This window comes from Schistocerca nitens, chromosome 4, assembly GCF_023898315.1.
Source record: "Schistocerca nitens isolate TAMUIC-IGC-003100 chromosome 4, iqSchNite1.1, whole genome shotgun sequence".
Classification (NCBI taxonomy): domain Eukaryota; kingdom Metazoa; phylum Arthropoda; class Insecta; order Orthoptera; family Acrididae; genus Schistocerca; species Schistocerca nitens.
This window is the reverse complement of record NC_064617.1, coordinates 361,967,383-361,986,726: the sequence shown is the minus strand read 5'-3', so window position 1 is coordinate 361,986,726 and position 19,344 is coordinate 361,967,383.

The window sequence follows — 19,344 nt, the reverse complement described above, 5'->3', positions numbered from 1 at the left end:
TTTCACCCATTGATTTACAGATTATCCTACTGCCACAATCTCCTCTCTCTCCACTATATCCCAGCAGGTCAAAACTTCTTGGGGGAGGGGGTGATCCAATTTATGTTTTCCCCTGTACCCACGTGTTTAAAATTTCGATGAATCTTCAGCTTTCTTCTATAGCACCGTATTTTAACAGCTTCTTTCCTCTTTTTTCTGTACTTTTTATCGTCTACGTTTCACTTCCGCAAAAGGCGACACTCCAGACAGCTTTAAAGAAGACATCCTGACACTTGGATTAATATTCGATTTTAAGACATTTGTCTTTTTCAGAGAACCTTTCCTTTTTGTTACCAGTCTGCTTCTTACATCATCTTTACGTCTATCTTCGTCAATAATTTTATTACCAAAATTCCTCTATTAATTTTAGTGGATCATTTCCTAATCTAATTTGCTCAAATTAATTTAACTACAATCTATTGTCCTTGTTTTACTTTTGTTAAAGTTCACCTTATATCCTTTACTGAAGACACTGAAACGCTACACATCGTGTTACGAACTCTGCCAAGAACGCCACATGCAGTGACGAGCACGTGGGCTGCCATACAGGGCCGGAAACAAACGATGAGTCGAGAGTAATAAATGAATATGAAATCAGGTGACAGATTTGGGACCTTTTGACGAGGAACAAACCGCTCCTGTATCCATAATTTGCCATATACACCAGCGAATTAAAGCACCTAAATACTGTAATTACAGAAACGAAAGAAACCTTGTAGTAATGATTCCCTACGTACAGAGGAACCGAAATCTTTAAACAGATTTCGACTGCTGTCATTTTGAGAGGAATTAATGAATTGTTCAAAATGACCGCGGTAGTGAAAAAGATTCAATTTTAAACGGAGCGTCTTCTTCGTCTTGAGAAACACAGAACATCACACCGTCCCAACAGCTGAGGCTGCGCTAGGTTAGCAAGCTCCTCGAGCAGAAAGAAAGCGGTCTATGGCCCAACAGGCTACAGCTAGCCTCGTTTGACCACCCAGCAAGTTGGCACCGGAACTGCTTTTTTCAGCCGTAGGTGCCGATCAGCTGACAAAAGCCCTGAGCATCGCCGCTACAGCCCCAGTTCTGGAACGTTTTCTTGATAGGTCCAATAACTGCCGTCTCGCTTGTGAGTGCCTATTGTCCTTACGTACGCTCCGCCATGCGATGGTAAAGCTTAACGGATCGTGACTTCAGGCACAGTCCAATAATGATCTCGGATTCTATCACCGTTTCGGTCTTTCGGCGTTAGCGAAAATTTAGTGATACTACGGGAGAGCAGCAACGACAACCATACAGTAAGGTAACAGTAAGGTAACCATACAGTAAGGTAAGGTAAGTGATTACCTGTAAATACCACATTAATGCAATAAATGCTCAAAATGATGTCCGTCAACCTCAGTGCATGTGGCAATACGTGTAACGATATTCCTCTCAACAGCGAGTAGTTCGCCTTCCGTAATGTTCGCACATTCATTGACAATGCGCTGACGCTTGTTGTCTAGCGTTGTCGGTGGATCACGATAGCAGAAAGAAATCCGGGGACATCAGATCCGGTGAACATGCCGGCCATGGTATGGTGCTTCGAGGACCAATCCACCTGTCATGAAATATGCTATTCAATACTGCTTCAACTGCACATGAGCTATGTGCCGGACATCCATCACGTTGGAAGTACATCGCCATTCTGTCATGCAGTGAAACATCTTGTAGTAACAGCGGTAGAGCATTACGTAGGAAATCAGCATGCATTGCAGCATTTAGATTGCCATCGATAAAATGGGGGCTAATTATCCTTCTTCACATAGTGCCGCACCATACATTAACCCGCCAAGGTCGCTGATGTTCCGCTTGAGGCAGCCATCGCGGATTTTCCGTTGCCCAGTTGTGCATATTATGACGGTTTACATTACTGCTGTTGGTGAATGACGCTTTGTCGCTAAATAGAAGGCGTGCAAAAAATTTGCCGTCGTCCCGTAATTTCTCTTGTGCCCAGTGGCAGAACTGTACACTACGTTCAAAGTCGTCGCCGTGCCATTCCTGGTGCATAGAAATATGGTACGGGTGCAATCGATATTGATGTAGCATTCTAATAACCGACGTTTTTGAGATTCCCGATTCTCGTGCAATTTGTCTGCTACTGATGTGCGGATTAGCCGCGACAGCAGCTAAAACACCTACTTGGGCATCATCATTTGTTGCAGGTCGTGGTTGACGTTTCACATGTGGCTGAACACTTCCTGTTTCCTTAAATAATGTAACTATCCGGCGAACGGTCCGGACACTTGGATGATGTCGTCCAGGATACCGAGCAGCATACACAGCACAAGCCCGTTGGGCATTTTGACCACAATAGCCATACTTCAACACGATAACGACCTTTTCCGAAATTGGTAAACGGTCCATTTTAACACGGGTAATGTTGAGAGGTGGCAGAAGCCCCCTCTCATATTTCTATCATACTCTGAGTAATTCGATTTTCCTCTCTAATTGCATGTGGTGAAAAGTTGCTATTCCTTCACACGCGGACTTCCCACGCAACGTCTCTTGTCTCCCGGGTGGTCCGGCGACAGGCAAGTTCCGCTGAGCTTGAAAGGGTTAAGCCGACGGGTGTGAGGGAGTCGAGTGGATGCTTTCCAGAAGCTGACATTCTCATAAGAGCGGGAGCGACATGCCCAGTTGCGCCGGAAGGGGCGGCTAGGCTAGAGATTCCGTTACTTCGCAGAAACTTAGTGAAAACCGTTTCTGGTGGGCTACCAGCGAGGCATGGGAATGACTTGTGTTCCCAGGCAGTCTTGGCGGGCAAATTCCTGAGTTTTCTGCAAAATCGTAACTGTGATTGGCTTGCTCAGGGCATAGCTCCGTGACGTAGCAAAATCGGCGCAGAATTTGGCGCCAAGAATCTCCATTGGTGGAATGGTAGTGCTTCGGCAATAGAGTGGAATTTTCACCGGTTTTCGAGTTGCTGATTGGAACATTTAACCATGGCCACTGTCATGGTGTCGGGAATATACTGTGTTCGGCTTGTACGGGTGCTCTTGAGAGAGTCGGCTCTCGCCTTTCGGTCGGAGTAGGTTACGAGACTGAGCTCTCGCTGCTCTGGACAGCCTGCCTTCCGTTGGCTGTCTAATATACTTTTATTTAATTGTAACTGTTTGACGAAGTTGCTGAAGTTCCGACTTCAACATAACTTTCCGTGTACAGTTGGCAATTGAGCGTTCTGCGTACAAGCGGCCTATGTTGTCTGTCTTGAGCAGTTTTGGCTAAAGTTGACTGTATCGGAGTTACTGTGTGACTTCGCTTGTTAAAATCAATCACTGTATCGTCAGTGATTGTGTGTCAAGCCTTCTTTGTCTCCCTCAGAGGCGCATTTGTATTGCTAGGAAGTCTTTAGTCTGGAACAACCAGACTAGGATAATTTGTTTCGGGCTATACTCGCGACATTATCATCACCACGACGGGACGTCGAAGCAACCAGCCATCGCCTCCGGTACGCCAGATCGTGTTCTTGCAGTTAAGAAGACAGCTTGGTAATGTATGTCCGCAGCACCGGCAGATTAGTGATTTTCCTAGGTGATAATCAGAACTCAGCAGAGCGCGCCTGTTTGCCTTTTTCTAACTTTGTTCTGTCTTGGGTCTTCATTGTCTGAGTTCTCACTACTGTAGCAGCAATTAATGTTGGGTTGGCTGTGTTTTTCTCTTAAGATTTGAGTTGCAAGGAATTGGCTCCACATACCACTTCGTCATAAATGTCACAATCTAGTTTATGGACAACTTCACCTTCACAGCATTTATTTGAGTATCCAATTTGATCCAATTTGATGTATTGTAAATGTTTCATGTGTTTTGTTTATGATTTTGAGTTTAGTCATAATAAATCAAATTGTTATTTTGGACAGAACTTTCATTGTGTTAATCGGTAGAGCAACCCTTTCATTTCTCACTGTTGTTGTTGTTGTCTTCAGTCCTGAGACTGGTTTGATGCAGCTCTCCATGCTACTCTATCCTGTGCAAGCTTCTTCATCTCCCAGTACCTACTGCAACCTACATCCTTCTGAATCTGCTTAGTGTATTCATCTCTTGGTCTCCCTCTACGATTTTTACCCTCCACGCTGCCCTCCAATGCTAAATTTGTGATCCCTTGATGCCTCAAAACATGTCCTACCAACCGATCCCTTCTTTTAGTCAAGTTGTGCCACAAACTTCTCTTCTCCCCAATCCTATTCAATACCTCCTCATTAGTTACGTGATCTACCCACCTTATCTTCAGCATTCTTCTGTAGCACCACATTTCGAAAGCTTCTATTCTCTTCTTGTCCAAACTAGTTATCGTCCATGTCTCACTTCCGTACATGGCTACACTCCATACAAATACTTTCAGAAACGACTTCCTGACACCTAAATCTATACTCGATGTTAACAAATTTCTCTTCTTGAGAAACGCTTTCCTTGCCATTGCCAGTCTACATTTTATATCCTCTCTACTTCGACCATCATCGGTTATTTTACTCCCTAAATAGCAAAACTCCTTTACTACTTTAAGTGTCTCATTTCCTAATTTAATTCCCTCAGCATCACCCGACTTAATTTGACTACATTCCATTATCCTCGTTTTGCTTTTGTTGATGTTCATCTTATATCCTCCTTTCAAGACATTGTCCATTCCTTTCAACTGCTCTTCCAAGTCCTTTGCTGTCTCTGACAGAATTACAATGTCATCGGCGAACCTCAAAGTTTTTACTTCTTCTCCATGAATTTTAATACCTACTCCGAACTTTTCTTTTGTTTCCTTTACTGCTTGCTCAATATACAGATTGAATAACATCGGGGAGAGGCTACAACCCTGTCTCACTCCTTTCCCAACCACTGCTTCCCTTTCATGCCCCTCGACTCTTATAACTGCCATCTGCTTTCTGTACAAATTGTAAATAGCCTTTCGCTCCCTGTATTTTACCCCTGCCACCTTCAGAATTTGAAAGAGAGTATTCCAGTCAACATTGTCAAAAGCTTTCTCTAAGTCTACAAATGCTAGAAACGTAGGTTTGCCTTTTCTTAATCTTTCTTCCAAGATAAGTCGTAAGGTCAGTATTGCCTCACGTGTTCCAACATTTCTACGGAATCCAAACTGATCTTCCCCGAGGTCGGCTTCTACCAGTTTTTCCATTCGTCTGTAAAGAATTCGCGTAAGTATTTTGCAGCTGTGACTTATTAAACTGATAGTTCGGTAATTTTCACATCTGTCAACACCTGCTTTCTTTGGGATTGGAATTATTATATTCTTCTTGAAGTCTGAGGGTATTTCGCCTGTCTCATACATCTTGCTCACCAGATGGTATAGTTTTGTCATGACTGGCTCTCCCGAGGCCATCAGTAGTTCTAGTGGAATGTTGTCTACTCCCGGGGCCTTGTTTCGACTCAGGTCTTTCAGTGCTCTGTCAAACTCTTCACGCAGTATCTTATCTCCCATTTCGTCTTCATCTACATCCTCTTCCATTTCCATAATATTGTCCTCGAGTACATCTCCCTTGTATAAACCCTCTATATACTCCTTCCACCTTTCTGCCTTCCCTTCTTTGCTTAGAACTGGGTTTCCATCTGAGCTCTTGATATTCATACAAGTGGCTCTCTTCTCTCCAAAGGTCTCTTTAATTTTCCTGTAGGCAGTATCTATCTTACCCCTAGTGAGACAAGCCTCTACATCCTTACATTTGTCCTCTAGCCATCCCTGCTTAGCCATTTTGCACTTCCTGTCGATTTCATTTTTGAGACGTTCGTATTCCTTTTTGCCTGCTTCATTTACTGCATTTTTATATTTTCTCCTTTCATCAATTAAATTCAATATTTCTTCTGTTACCCAAGGATTTCTATTAGCCCTCGTCTTTTTACCTACTTGATCGTCTGCTGCCTTCACCACTTCATCCCTCAGAGCTACCCATTCTTCTTCTACTGTATTTCTTTCCCCCATTCCTGTCAATTGTCCCCTTATGCTCTCCCTGAAACTCTCTACAGCCTCTGGTTCTTTCAGTTTATCCAGGTCCCATCTCCTTAAATTCCCACCTTTTTGCAGTTTCTTCAGTTTCAATCTGCAGTTCATAACCAATAGATTGTGGTCAGAATCCACATCTGCCCCAGGAAATGTCTTACAATTTAAAACCTGGTTCCTAAATCTCTGTCTTACCATTATATAATCTATCTGAAACCTGTCAGTATCTCCTGGCTTCTTCCATGTATACAGCCTCCTTTCATGATTCTTGAACCAAGTGTTAGCTATGATTAAGTTATGCTCTGTGCAAAATTCTACAAGGCGGCTTCCTCTTTCATTCCTTCCCCCCAATCCATATTCACCTACTATGTTTCCTTCTCTCCCTTTTCCTACTGACGAATTCCAGTCACCCATGACTATTAAATTTTCGTCTCCCTTCACTACCTGAATAATTTCTTTTATCTCGTCATACATTTCATCTATTTCTTCATCATCTGCAGAGCTAGTTGGCATATAAACTTGTACTACTGTAGTAGGCATGGGCTTTGTGTCTATCTTGGCCACAATAATGCGTTCACTATGCTGTTTGTAGTAGCTAACCCGCACTCCTATTTTTTTATTCATTATTAAACCTACTCCTGCATTACCCCTATTTGATTTTGTATTTATAACCCTGTAATCACCTGACCAAAAGTCTTGTTCCTCCTGCCACCGAACTTCACTAATTCCCACTATATCTAACTTTAACCTATCCATTTCCCTTTTCAAATTTTCTAACCTACCTGCCCGATTAAGTGATCTGACATTCCACGCTCCGATCCGTAGAACGCCAGTTTTCTTTCTCCTGATAACGACGTCCTCTTGAGTAGTCCCCGCCCGGAGATCCGAATGGGGGACTATTTTACCTCCGGAATATTTTACCCAAGAGGACGCCATCATCATTTAATCATACAGTAGAGCTGCATGTCCTCGGGAAAAATTACGGCTGTAGTTTCCCCTTGCTTTCAGCCGTTCGCAGTACCAGCACAGCAAGGCCGTTTTGATTAATGTTACAAGGCCAGATCAGTCAATCATCCAGACTGTTGCCCCTGCAACTACTGAAAAGGCTGCTGCCCCTCTTCAGGAACCACATGTTTGTCTGGCCTCTCAACAGATACCCCTCCGTTGTGGTTGCACCTACGGTACGGCCATCTGTATCGCTGAGGCACGCAAGCCTCCCCACCAACGGCAAGGTCCATGGTTCATGGGGGGCATTTCTCACTATGTTACTGAAACTTTCCTTTATTTAATTAATGTCTATCAAATTAAATTACTGCAGGTGCCAAACTCTTTTCTACTCCACTGGCAGGGTCGATTACAGTCAGTTCGCGTTTCTTCTTAATCCATGTGCAACAGCAATGGTCGGAGTTAGAATAGGGGGGGGGGGGGGTTAGAGCATCATTTAAATATGAAGATTCTAGAAGAATTTAGTGTTAAATACACTGTTAGCCCCGGCACCTCGCAATGTATCACGAAGCAAATACCGTCCGCCATAGCGGAATGTTACATGATACCACGTACTTAAACGTTTGTGACTATTACAGTGCCATCTATCACAAAACGAAAAATTTGGTCCAACTAAAACATTCATATTTATTTACGTACTAGACGAATGTGTAATAAAAAATAGGGGTTCCTATTTTAAAAAAAACGCAGTTGATATCCGTTTGACCTATGGCAGCACCATCTAGGGGGCCAACCACAGCGCCATCTGGTTTCCCCCTTCAAGCTAGACGAGTTTCGTTCTTTGTAGTTTTTTAGTTTGGTGCTTATTTCTTGAGATATTTGGCCCAGTCACTATCAATGGACCACCTTGTATATGAAAGGTGATGTCTATTCAAATTTTGCACCAGTCGCATAAGAGTGGCGCTAGTAGCTGCCTTATGAGGATGCAAATTAGGATTTCTTTAAATAGGCCTACACACTGTAACCACCATGAGCGTTAGTTACCTTTCAGATTGGAAGTGGTGAGATGTTGTTATTCAAGAATCCCTTTAAGAAGACAAAGACGCCATTATCAATGTCTCACTTAGTTTGAAGGAGCTGTTGTAATGGGACTACAAGAAGAGTGTTGCAGAAATACTTGGCACGAATGTAGTCACTGTACTCTACTGCTGGCAGTGGTGGTCTCAAGAATACACAGCGCAAGAAGACAGGTCCCCGGACAACCATGTGGCACTACGTGGAGCGAAGACCATCGTGTTCGGTGTACGGCTCTGGTTCATCATACTGCATCCGCAACAGCAATGAGCAGCAGCTGGCACGACAGTGGCACAACGAATTATTACAAATCGGTTACTTCAAGGACAGCTATGAGCCAGACTCCCCGTAGCGGGCATTCCACTAACCGCAAACCACCACCATTTGCGATTTCAGTGGTGTCCAACGAGAGCTCATTCGAGGGCACGGTGAAATTCTGTTGTGTATTCTGATAAAAACTGGTTCTTCCTCGGTGCCAGTCAATGCTGTGTGTTGGTTAGAAGAAGGCCAGATGAGGGCCTGCAACCAACCTGTCTGCCTGCTGGACATACTGAACCTACATCTGTGGTGGAATTTCGTATGACATCGGAAGCACACTCGTGGTTAATCCACGCGCCCTAACTGAAAATTTGTTCGTCAGTCTGGTGAATCGACCTGTTGTGCAGTCTTTCATTAACAGCATTCCAGGGCGTGTTTTCCAACTGGATAACGCTCGCCTCCATAACGCTGTTGGAACCCAACCTGCGCTACAGAGTGTCGACATGATACCTTGGACTGCTCGATCGCCATATCCGTCTCCCATCGAAAACATGTGGTATATTTTTAACATTTTTATGCAGCGACAGCAACTGATATTGTTTATATAAGAATATACAGTCTACAGTTGCAGGTTAACTTTATCGTTTACCTAGTTTTCAACGTTAGTAATAACGTCTACTTCAGAAACTGCAACAAGTTAGTATTATAATGCGCTAGTAAATTATATTAGATATGGTCATCCTACAGGATGCAACGTGTAGTACTTACATAAAATATTATTTAAATGTTTGCCTAAAACAGGCCATGTCCTAAGTCAACTTTATAAAACTTGATTCATAACCATAGGGTTTTGTCACTTCTATTAAACAAGCTGTAGCAAATTCACTTTAAGCCCGTTGTATGGGCCTTGTCGTGTGACTAGAGACTGCGGACCGCGAGGGCTTCACGGTCTGCCTCACAGAGGGCGGCGCTTGGTGCAACCAGTGGTTGCTAAAGGTCATTCCCTGCAAAACGCAGGCGATCATAGTAGGCAAAACCACCCCTTCCTTCCGCCTCCTCGATTTCTATCTAACCATCTACGGCCGTTCTATCGCCCTCACCCCCAGCCTTAAGTACCTTGACGTCACCCTCGACCGTCGCCTCTCCTGGACCCACTATCTCCGGACAATCCAAGCCAAGGCACGCTCCTGACTCCGTCTCCTCAAGCTCCTTTCCGGCCGTACGTGGGGTCTGGACCCCTCCACCATACTGCACACCTATAAATCCCTCATCCACCCTATCCTCTGTTACGCCCATCCAGCCTGGATCTCCGCCCCCCCTACCTTTTATAAATCTCTTCAGATCCTTGAATGCCATGCTCTCCACCTCGCATATCGCATCTGTCTCCCCTCCCCCACACGGATCCTGTACGACCTAATTCCGTTCCCCCACCTCCTCCTTTTCCTCGAACGGATACGGATCCTCTACACCTCCCGTAAAGTCGATCCTCCTCACCCGCTTGTCTCACCCATCCTCTCCCACCCCTGCCCACTGCCGCCCATGTCCCACCCGGTCTCCATCTCTCCACCCTCCTTACCCTCACCAAAGGTGACTTCTACCAGCTCCCCCTCCCTGATGATGCCCTCCACCCCTCCATCTACCCCTCCTCTCAACTTTGATCCTCCCCTCCCACTTCCTGTGTTTTTCCTTTGGGCACCCTCCCTCCCTTCTCTCTCCTTTTCCCCCCATCCCCCATTCCTCCACCCCTCTTCCCCCAGGCTTCCCCTCCCCCTTCCTCCCTTCTTCCTCCCCCCCCCTATCTCCCCTGCCCTTGGCATCTCTTCTCTCCCCTCTCCCTCTCCCACAACCCCTCCTCCTCTCTTGGCAGGTCTCCGGACTCGTACATGCTCAGTGGACATTCGTGCGATGGAGAACATCGCCATCAGTGTCTCGTGTGTGTGACTTCGTGTCTGTGTTTAGTGTTCTTTCGCCGTCACGCCACCACCGTTCACCTGTGCCGTCGCAGTCGTCCGTGTTTTGTGCGCCGTGTCAAAAGGTTTTAGTGTTTTTTCTTGTCCAGCGTGAACGGCTTCGTGTATATTGTTTTCTGTGTCTACAGTTTTTGCCCGCCATTTTTATTGTATTATCTGTGTCTCCTTTATGTCATATATTGTACCACTCGCGGCTGAAGAGCAGCGAACTATGCTGCTGACAGCCCACCTTTGTACAAGGTGCTTAAAATAACAATAAAGATAAAAAGAAAAAACAGGTTCTGAAGAAGACGTTATTACTAACGTTGAAACTTAGGTAAACGATAAAGTTAAAGTGCAACTGTAGGCTGTGTATTCTTATATATGTGGTATATCGTTGTAAGACAGCTCCAGCGTCATCCACCACTAGTACTAACCATCCCTGTATCGAGCGACCAAGTGCAATAGACATAGAATTCTATCCCATAAACTGAAATCCGGCACTGTACTACACAGTGCATGCACATTTTCATGCTTGTATTGAACATTCTAGCGGTTACACCGGTTATTAATGTACCAGCATTTCACATTTGCAACATCTATCGCGCTTACATTAACCTGTAATATTAATCACTTCCATGTGTTACTTAGACAAATGTGTTGCCGAAATTTCATTACTCTGCATTAAATGTTTTTTGGTATGGTACCTTCTTTTTTCCGTCAGAGTATATAAAATGCAATGATACTCTCTTTTCACAGCAGGCGCCTGCGAGGAATTAGATATCGGCTGTACCGTCCGTTATAGGCACTAAATATGATATTCTCTTGCGCTGGCGGTGCCGTACTCGCTGTCTCTTTGTGGAAAAACTGAACTCTCGCCTGGCCGCACGAAACATGAGAGCGTCGTCCTCCAGCGCTCCCTCCGACTGGCTACATAAGGGGAGGCGCACGGCCTCGTCACAGCCGGGCACCCGGCCGGTGGCCTATCGTTGTAACGGCCGTGCTCGTATTTTACGGGCGGCAACAGCAACACATGCGCCGCGGGCGCAGATAACGCAAAATTACTGTGTTCCCAGAGAGCGTAAACATTAATGGACACGTCCCTCCTCCCCTAGCTCCTCTTTTATGGCTGCTTTATTCGCCGAACAGAACGGACGCCGCATACGTGGTGCGGACGAGCTGCACAGAGAAGCTGCCATGTCTCTCATTTAGGACGGCCGAAATTGTTTCACGTACGTTTCTCCATTTTAGAAGGTACAATTAGTCCCAATTTTTCCTCGTTCTGGACATAATGAATGATAAAAATCCTATAGGTTAACTGTAAGCAAGAAATGTTACATAAATTAGCAGATAACTCGATCTGAATTATTGATTGCAAGTAGCCCGAGAGAGCAATAGCAGTACTTAGTACATTGGTAATAATATTACGAGGTAACTATTTTCAAAGAGAGTTGGGTTGAATGTAATTGTGTTCCACTGGTTTGTCTTGCCATTTGCGATTTATTACACCTGAATGTGTTTTGTGTCTGAAAAAAGTGGTCCTATATTTCATGAAGGAAACCACTATCCCGTAATACTGCACAACTATCTTTTTCAGAAACTTCAGTAGGAATCTCACAATTTTTTCGAAATTCTTGAAAAAAGAAACAAACGAGTGAGATAATTCAAGCGCAATTCCAAAGAGAGTTTTGCAATGTTTCACTGGATGTGATTAACAACTGAGCTACGTACTATATACAGTGCGTACATCTGAAGCGTTTTACTGCGCTTAAAATGCCTCTAATACAAGTGACCAGTTCTATGACACATGTTCGATTCTGTTTGCTTTACTAGAACGTAGCACACAAACAATTTCGTTCATCGTAATCGATGTTTCTCGAAAGCCGGCAATTGCATCAGTCATGATTTAAATAATGAAAAACTGCAGTCAGTTGCTCCTAACGAAGATGGTGAAGGTAATCGTCGAAAGCTCCAGGTTTTACCCTGAACTTACACGGTAAGAAGTCCGATAATGTTTTATAAATTTTTTGTGATGATTTCATGTGTGAATTTCTGCATATCTTGCCCTGTCCTCTTTTTTGAGGTTAAACTGTAATAGGCTAAATGAATCTTGAAATGTTTTTTACATGTTTTTCTATTTACGAGTACTGTGCCTCCTCCGTTACTCAGTATGTCTCAGTCACACTGTTTGCTTTTGTACTCAAAACATGTTACAGAGATATTATGACACTATGAGAGCTTGAATAAAGTGAATTCATGAGATGCTTGAAGTTGTCAACTGTGAAGCGTACTTCCCTATTATTGACTACTGAGTAATCGATTATGTTTCCATTTTTTTAAGATGTTGGGTAGAGTCAATGGGGTAGTGTACATATTTATGGAAATTACTACAACTATCAAATGCAGAAGAAGCAGTTGGAAAAAGTTAACTGATCGACTATCTAGTTTCTCGTGGAGAATTTATTTCCTTGCATTTTGTAGTGTACAAAAATTTTCAGCTTCTCCATTCGCTCCATTGCAACTCATTTCTGCAAGGGGTGGAGCATCTTACGTTATTCTTCTATGTTTCTGAATGGATAGCAATTGTTTTTTCATGTATGTTGCTACTGCTGATTTTCTAAATTGGTTGTGTGTCTAATAGTTTGAAGTTGTCAGTTTGTCCTAGTAGCAGCTTGAGAAACTTTCACGTGTGATTTTTGTATATTCTTGAGTCTAAGAATTCCTTTTTTATCGATTAAGGTGTAGACTAATTTCTGTTGCAGTTTGTTTTCTTGAAGAAGCTACTTTCGCTTTAAGTGACCTAAGCAGGTTTGCCTTATATATTACACAAACTTAATTTCGTTTATCATAATCGATATTCTTGGAAAACCTGTAGTTGTATCGTTCGTGATTTAAGCAATGAGAAACTGCACCAGTTACTTTTTTTTCCATGCCTAGCAAAACGTGTATGTTGGCCATGCGTTTGATTGTATTATTGCTTCTTTATAAAGGCACAAGAGTTTATTTCTTTTTGAATGTTTGTTTCTGCATTTTATCTGTAAGAAGCTGGGGAAGTCATTGGCCACAGCAAGTTGCTAAATTATATCTAATTATTTATGCCTGTGCCCTTTGTTGAATGTAATTTAGTTTCTGTACCACTGTTTTATATGCAGCGTTCTTTTGTAAGATTTGGTCACATGGTGTGGCAGGAATTGTGTTCCTGTAAGTTGTCTTTTTTTCTTTGCATTTTGAAATTGTGCCTATTGTTTTGATTTTCCATGACCAGGTCTAGAAAATTAACTTTTTAAGTTGCGAAATTTTTCTTGTGTACATTATTAAACGAATTTATGATGTTACTGGTCTCACTGTTGTCACAAAAACACTATCTGTAACATTAACGTGTAAAAACATTCCTAGTGCCGTTTGTCCGATTTTCCGGTTGCAATATAATCTCAACGTTTAGGTATAGTTGTGTTGATAAACCGCTGTAAACAAATTACGGGAAAAGAACTGCATTCAAGATGGCTACTGCGCTGCTGAGGAATAAGGATTGTTCAAAGAAACAGCGTTAGCAACGTAAGTCTTCCTCGGCAGTATGAGAGTGCAATAGAAATAAAGAATCACACATGCAAACATCACAAAAAGTATTTATGTAAACAAGAGCATTTTAAAATGAGAATAAATACTGGAAACGTGTTGTGCTGAGGAAGAAAAAAATAAGTAACTGGGGAGTTTTTCATAGTTTAAATCAAGATTGCACTAAATCTGAAAATTCTAAAATCTCTGAAGTTCTCGATTCCGCTAATTACTAATCGTGGTACAGGGATATGAGCATACCGACATCGCACGTCGGCTTTGGCCCGTGTTGTAATGATAATGTGCCATGCAGTGAACAATGACGGAACATACTATTGCCTTCGTTTTGCTTCCATATTATTTTTGTAGTGCAAGTTGTGGTAACAGAGAGTTGGTGAAAACTATGAAAATTATGTTATGAGAGATATTATAATTCCAATTGTGGCACGTAATTTACACCTACTGGCTTTAGGTAATTGGTTTCTATCTGCTACTTGAATGACGATGTGGGTCAAACGAGACGGCTTCTATCGGCAGATTCCATATTTGTATTTGTATTTGCAAGTGTTCTAAAACGTCCATCTCTTTTGGATACCGCACACTTCAACCATCCGCGAGTGCAGAACGCGGTAATGGGTACTTGGGCAGAAGCATTCATTGATAGCAAGGCTGGGTGATAGAGCTGCGCCGGCACGGTAGCTCAGCGCGTTCGATCACAGGACTGACTCCCGCTGTAATAAAAAAAAAGGAAAAAAAACTAAGTGAAGACTTCAATGGTCAACTGATAGAGGTATCATATGACGTCTGCCCAGATCAAGTGACAACAACTGCTAACAAAGTATTTAAAAAGCGGTAAAGCACGTGCCCGAAAACCGAGAAATCGCGAGACCGAATCCCAGTTGGGCCACAAAAATTTTCGCTCTGCCTCTAATCTAGCATTCATCTCTAAACGATGCGAGGAGTCGCCAGGAACGACACGTGGCAGGGATTCCATGTTGAACTGTACATCCTCTTTCCCTGGTTGTACAGCTGGAGTAGATTAGGGACAAACAAGTCGCCGAAGTGGAGTCAAACAGAAAGATTTGCATAAGGAAATAGACGCACACGAAATTATTACTGTTCTTATCGTTATTACTATTATTCTCACTATTATTATTATTTACTGATACAGGTTTCCTTTTAAGCGGCAGTTAAATACCCGTTAGGCAATACATTCTATACATTGAAGGCCTGCCTAGATTATACAGAGTAGGGGTTTGGGAAAAAAGTAACAGAAATAAATAATAATAACGATTATAAAAGACCTGTCACTCCACATAACACTTTCAAACTGTGTTTTCCTTCTTTTTTTTTCCTTTTCTAGAAAAACTTAGTACGGAAGTTATGTAATGTTGAAAGGTGGCTACACTGAGCCACAGCGCCAGAGATCGCGCTAGAGAGTACTGTTCCGCCGCCTCCACTGGCAGTGGTTGTTGAGAACTCGTAGTAGTCAGTGCTTGTTAAGAACTCGTAGCAGAGAGTGTTTGTTGAGATGTGCTAGTAGAGAGTGCTTGCTGAGATGTGATACTGAAAAGTTCTTGTTGAGATGTGGTAATAGCGAGTCGGTGTGGAGATATATTGTAATGATTAGAGTGATTTTGGTCAATATATGAAGGTAACGAAACTTGATTTATTTTTCATTATTTCCATGTTTTAAATAATGCGTCATTACAGGTTCAGTCAACAAAGCATCTGGCTTGTGTTCTTGTATTAGAGTGTAATTCTGGTTTTCTTGAGTAATTATGGTATTTCTATTTTCTTTAATTAATTCAGTATAAATGATATTTAAAATTTCTTGTGTTGTTGAAGAAGAACCGTTCCAGATGCGTACGTTGAGTCATACTTCCACACACAGAACAGTTACACTTGTGCTTTGGTTTCGTAGGTTTTATAGTTGCTGGGGGCTTAATTAAAATATAATGCAAATAATTTTAATTTTTTGCTTCAGTAGCTGTCTGTTCGGTTACGAAGTCTCGTAACGGTTGGCCCTGACTAGTATTATTACGCAATCTGACTGCATAGAACAACAACAAAGAATGAAATGGAAATTTTCATTAACACAATTAATTAATTAAGTCCCCAGCAACTATAAAACCTACGAAACCAAAGCACAAGTGTAACTGTTCTGTGTGTGGAAGTATGACTCAACGTACGCATCTGGCACGGTTCTTCTTCAACAACACAAGAAATTTTAAATATCATTTATACTGAATTAATTAAAGAAAATAGAAATACCATAATTACTCAAGAAAACCAGAATTACACTCTAATACAAGAACACAAGCCAGATGCTTTGTTGACTGAACCTGTAATGACGCATTATTTAAAACATGGAAATAATGAAAAATAAATCAAGTTTCGTTACCTTCATATAGTGACCAAAATCACTCTAATCATTACAATATATCTCCACACCGACTCGCTATTACCACATTTCAACAAGAACTTTTCAGTATCACATCTCAGCAAGCACTCTCTACTAGCACATCTCAACAAACACTCTCTGCTACGAGTTCTTAACAAGCACTGACTACTACGAGTTCTCAACAACCACTGCCAGTGGAGGCGGCGGAACAATACTCTCTAGCGCGATCTCTGGCGTTGTGGCTCAGTGTAGCCACCTTTCATAGTTCAATATCTCGCTTGTTACAGAGGGATGCTGACTCCGTTTCTCGGGCTAGCTGTCACAAAGTGGTCCTGACATCAGATGCTAGTGTGTGTAATGTTATAAAATAATATGTGCACAATCTGTACGGTAACTGGAATTGAAGAATGAATGAATAGTGTAGCACTAGCCTTTTTCATTATTACGTAACTAAGTTGTAAAACACTATTGTACATTGGGGGTAAACCGAATTAGCTAACACTGTTTTAAACAGAGTGGTCCTTTATTCGGGAGGGTGAAGGCTCCAGTATTCATGCAGCCATCTTGGTTTAAGTTTCGCGCGGTTTCCCTAAATTAGTTCAGGAGAATGCGGGGATGTTTGCTACTGTAAGGCCACGGCCGACTATCTGCTCCATCCTTGTCATACTAGACATGTAAATCTTTCTTTATAGGTGAATTACTTCATTTATGTTGTTATTAAATTGTAATACCTAGGTATGTAAAATATTCTTGTGACAGAAATTTATTGATGAATAAAACTACTACTTCTGTGTATCACTGCTGAGTTCGCTGTTTGCCATGTGAGGCGCACATAGTTCCGTTACAAGTGGAAGTGTAGAATGCTCACTAGCACCGTTTCGGAGGCCATTTTCTGGGAAATAATAATCTAAGAAGCGCGATCAACCCTGTGTCAATGTGAGACTGATCTGGGCAAACATGACGGACGAGATCACGCGGCTGTTTAAAATATTAAATACTTTGCAAATTTGTGTCGTTTCTGAAATTACACTGTCCAAAAATTGTTGATGTGTCTCGCATGATCATGATGCCTGTCAAATACCCACTTCCTGTGCTGACTGTTACCTGTTGTTTGAATGACTGCCATAATGGACTTAATTTTGAGCGCATTCATACTAACAATGAGCCAGCAGTACTCAATTTTAATGGAAATCGATAAGACAAGCTCTGTAGCTGCCAGCGAACTCTGCAGTATCTCGGACTGTGTTACATTACGAAATACATGACACTGTAGTACAAAGTCTTAGTTGCTTCAAAGTCGAGGTTACTTGATTTATTTGCTGTGCTGTATTTGATTAGCTTTATTGAGCGAAAATGTTAAAATGAGTGCACTGATTCGATCTCATTGACATGACGTATTGTGTGAATGCGTGATTATATTTCAGCATTTTTTTCCAAGTGGAACTGAATGGCAGCTCGATTCGCTCCAAAAACTAGTACTGACGGTTGCGAGTGCCCGTATTCCAAGGAATACGGACAAAATAACATTTGAGCTGGGTCGCATTAATCTATGATGTTACATACTTGATTGTTTCGACGCGGTGAGATAATGTTTGTGGCTTTTTCGTGGTAAAGTTACATATTTGTCAAATTTTCACAGGGTATTACCTATCGTATTTATAGACAGGGGAGAATTTATTCCGTAATTACATCAGTATTGTTCTGCAGATGCTACCATTGGCTCAAACCGAGCGAGGTGGCACTATGGTTAGCACACCGGACTCGCATTCGGGGGGGACGATGCTTCCAACCCTCGTCCAGCATCCAGATTTAGGTTTTCCGGATTTCCCTAATTCGCTCCAGGCAAATGCCGGGATGGTTTCTTTCGGAGGAACGATTTCCACTCGCTTTCTTGACACAATCCGAGCTTGTGCTTCGTCTCTAATGACCTCGATGTTAATGGGATATTAAACCCAATCTTTCTTCCTTCCATTAGCTGAAATTCTATGACGACGTGCCGAAAAATAATGCCTCCGAAATTTTTATACCGTTCTCAGTATCGGCTGAGATATTACATGTCTTGCATATTACTTGGTCGACTTTCTCACTTCGCTGACGCAAGTTGCAACCCTCTGCTGCTAGAAGGCTCCGGAATGTAGCGTGTAACATGGTTGTGTGTAACGTAGCTACGACGGTGAGTGAGAAACACCTCGTTGTAATCGAATTTCTGACTGCAGAAAATGTGTCTCTGTGGACACACACATTGAGTACCGTCTCGTTCAGCATGACACGAGCGCTACAACATCTGTCATAATCCGATGCGACGCCTTGTGCTCACTGTCAGCGAACATCCTCTATAAAGTCCCAATCATGGAGGTAGAAAAAAAAAGAAGAAGAATGGGGCGTGGTACTACAGACTTACGCTGTACGTTGTTTTGAAGCCAGAGTGGGCGCCATTTTACGCAGCCCAAAGCATTAGCAGACTTCTGTCTACGAGTGCTTCTTGTTCACTAGTTCTGTCGTGTGCGCGCAATAACTGTTTTAAATACTAAAAATTATGAAGCTTACGTGAATAACATAGTGACAGGAAGGCAATTTCGAACGTTTTTCTGTTCTTGAATGTGTATTTGCTCTAGTAATACGGCAAAGTCAGAGTAACGTCTCTGGGAAGTGTCACCACGGTGAACTATGGGGGTCCGAATGCGGTGAACCTAATGTTTTGGGCTAGTTAAGATGGCGGACATCGACTTCAAGTTTTCTTCTTCCATAGTCCCACTTAGCACCATCCGATTTTCACCTGTTTCCAAAACTTTAAGAACACCTTCGAGGGCGTCACTCTGATAGCGTGGTGCAAGCAGAAGTGAGGTTGTGGCTCGTCAACAAAATCATTCTATGTCTACAGTATCAACAAACTGGTCTCTCATTGCCAGAAATGCGTTCTTCGTCAGAGCGAATACGTTGGAAAACAAAAATGTAGACATCAAGAATAAAGATGCAGAATGTTAATAATGGTTTTTTTTTATAAAGGTTTAAGGGCTTCCAGCACGTCGTAGTAGGTAAGTTTATTTAAATCACTGCAATCTGGACACAAAAGTACAGAGTCGAAGCGGATTTGTTTCCACCTCAGCCATGCTAGTTATATCGACAGTTAACTTATTAACTGGACCTACAATGAT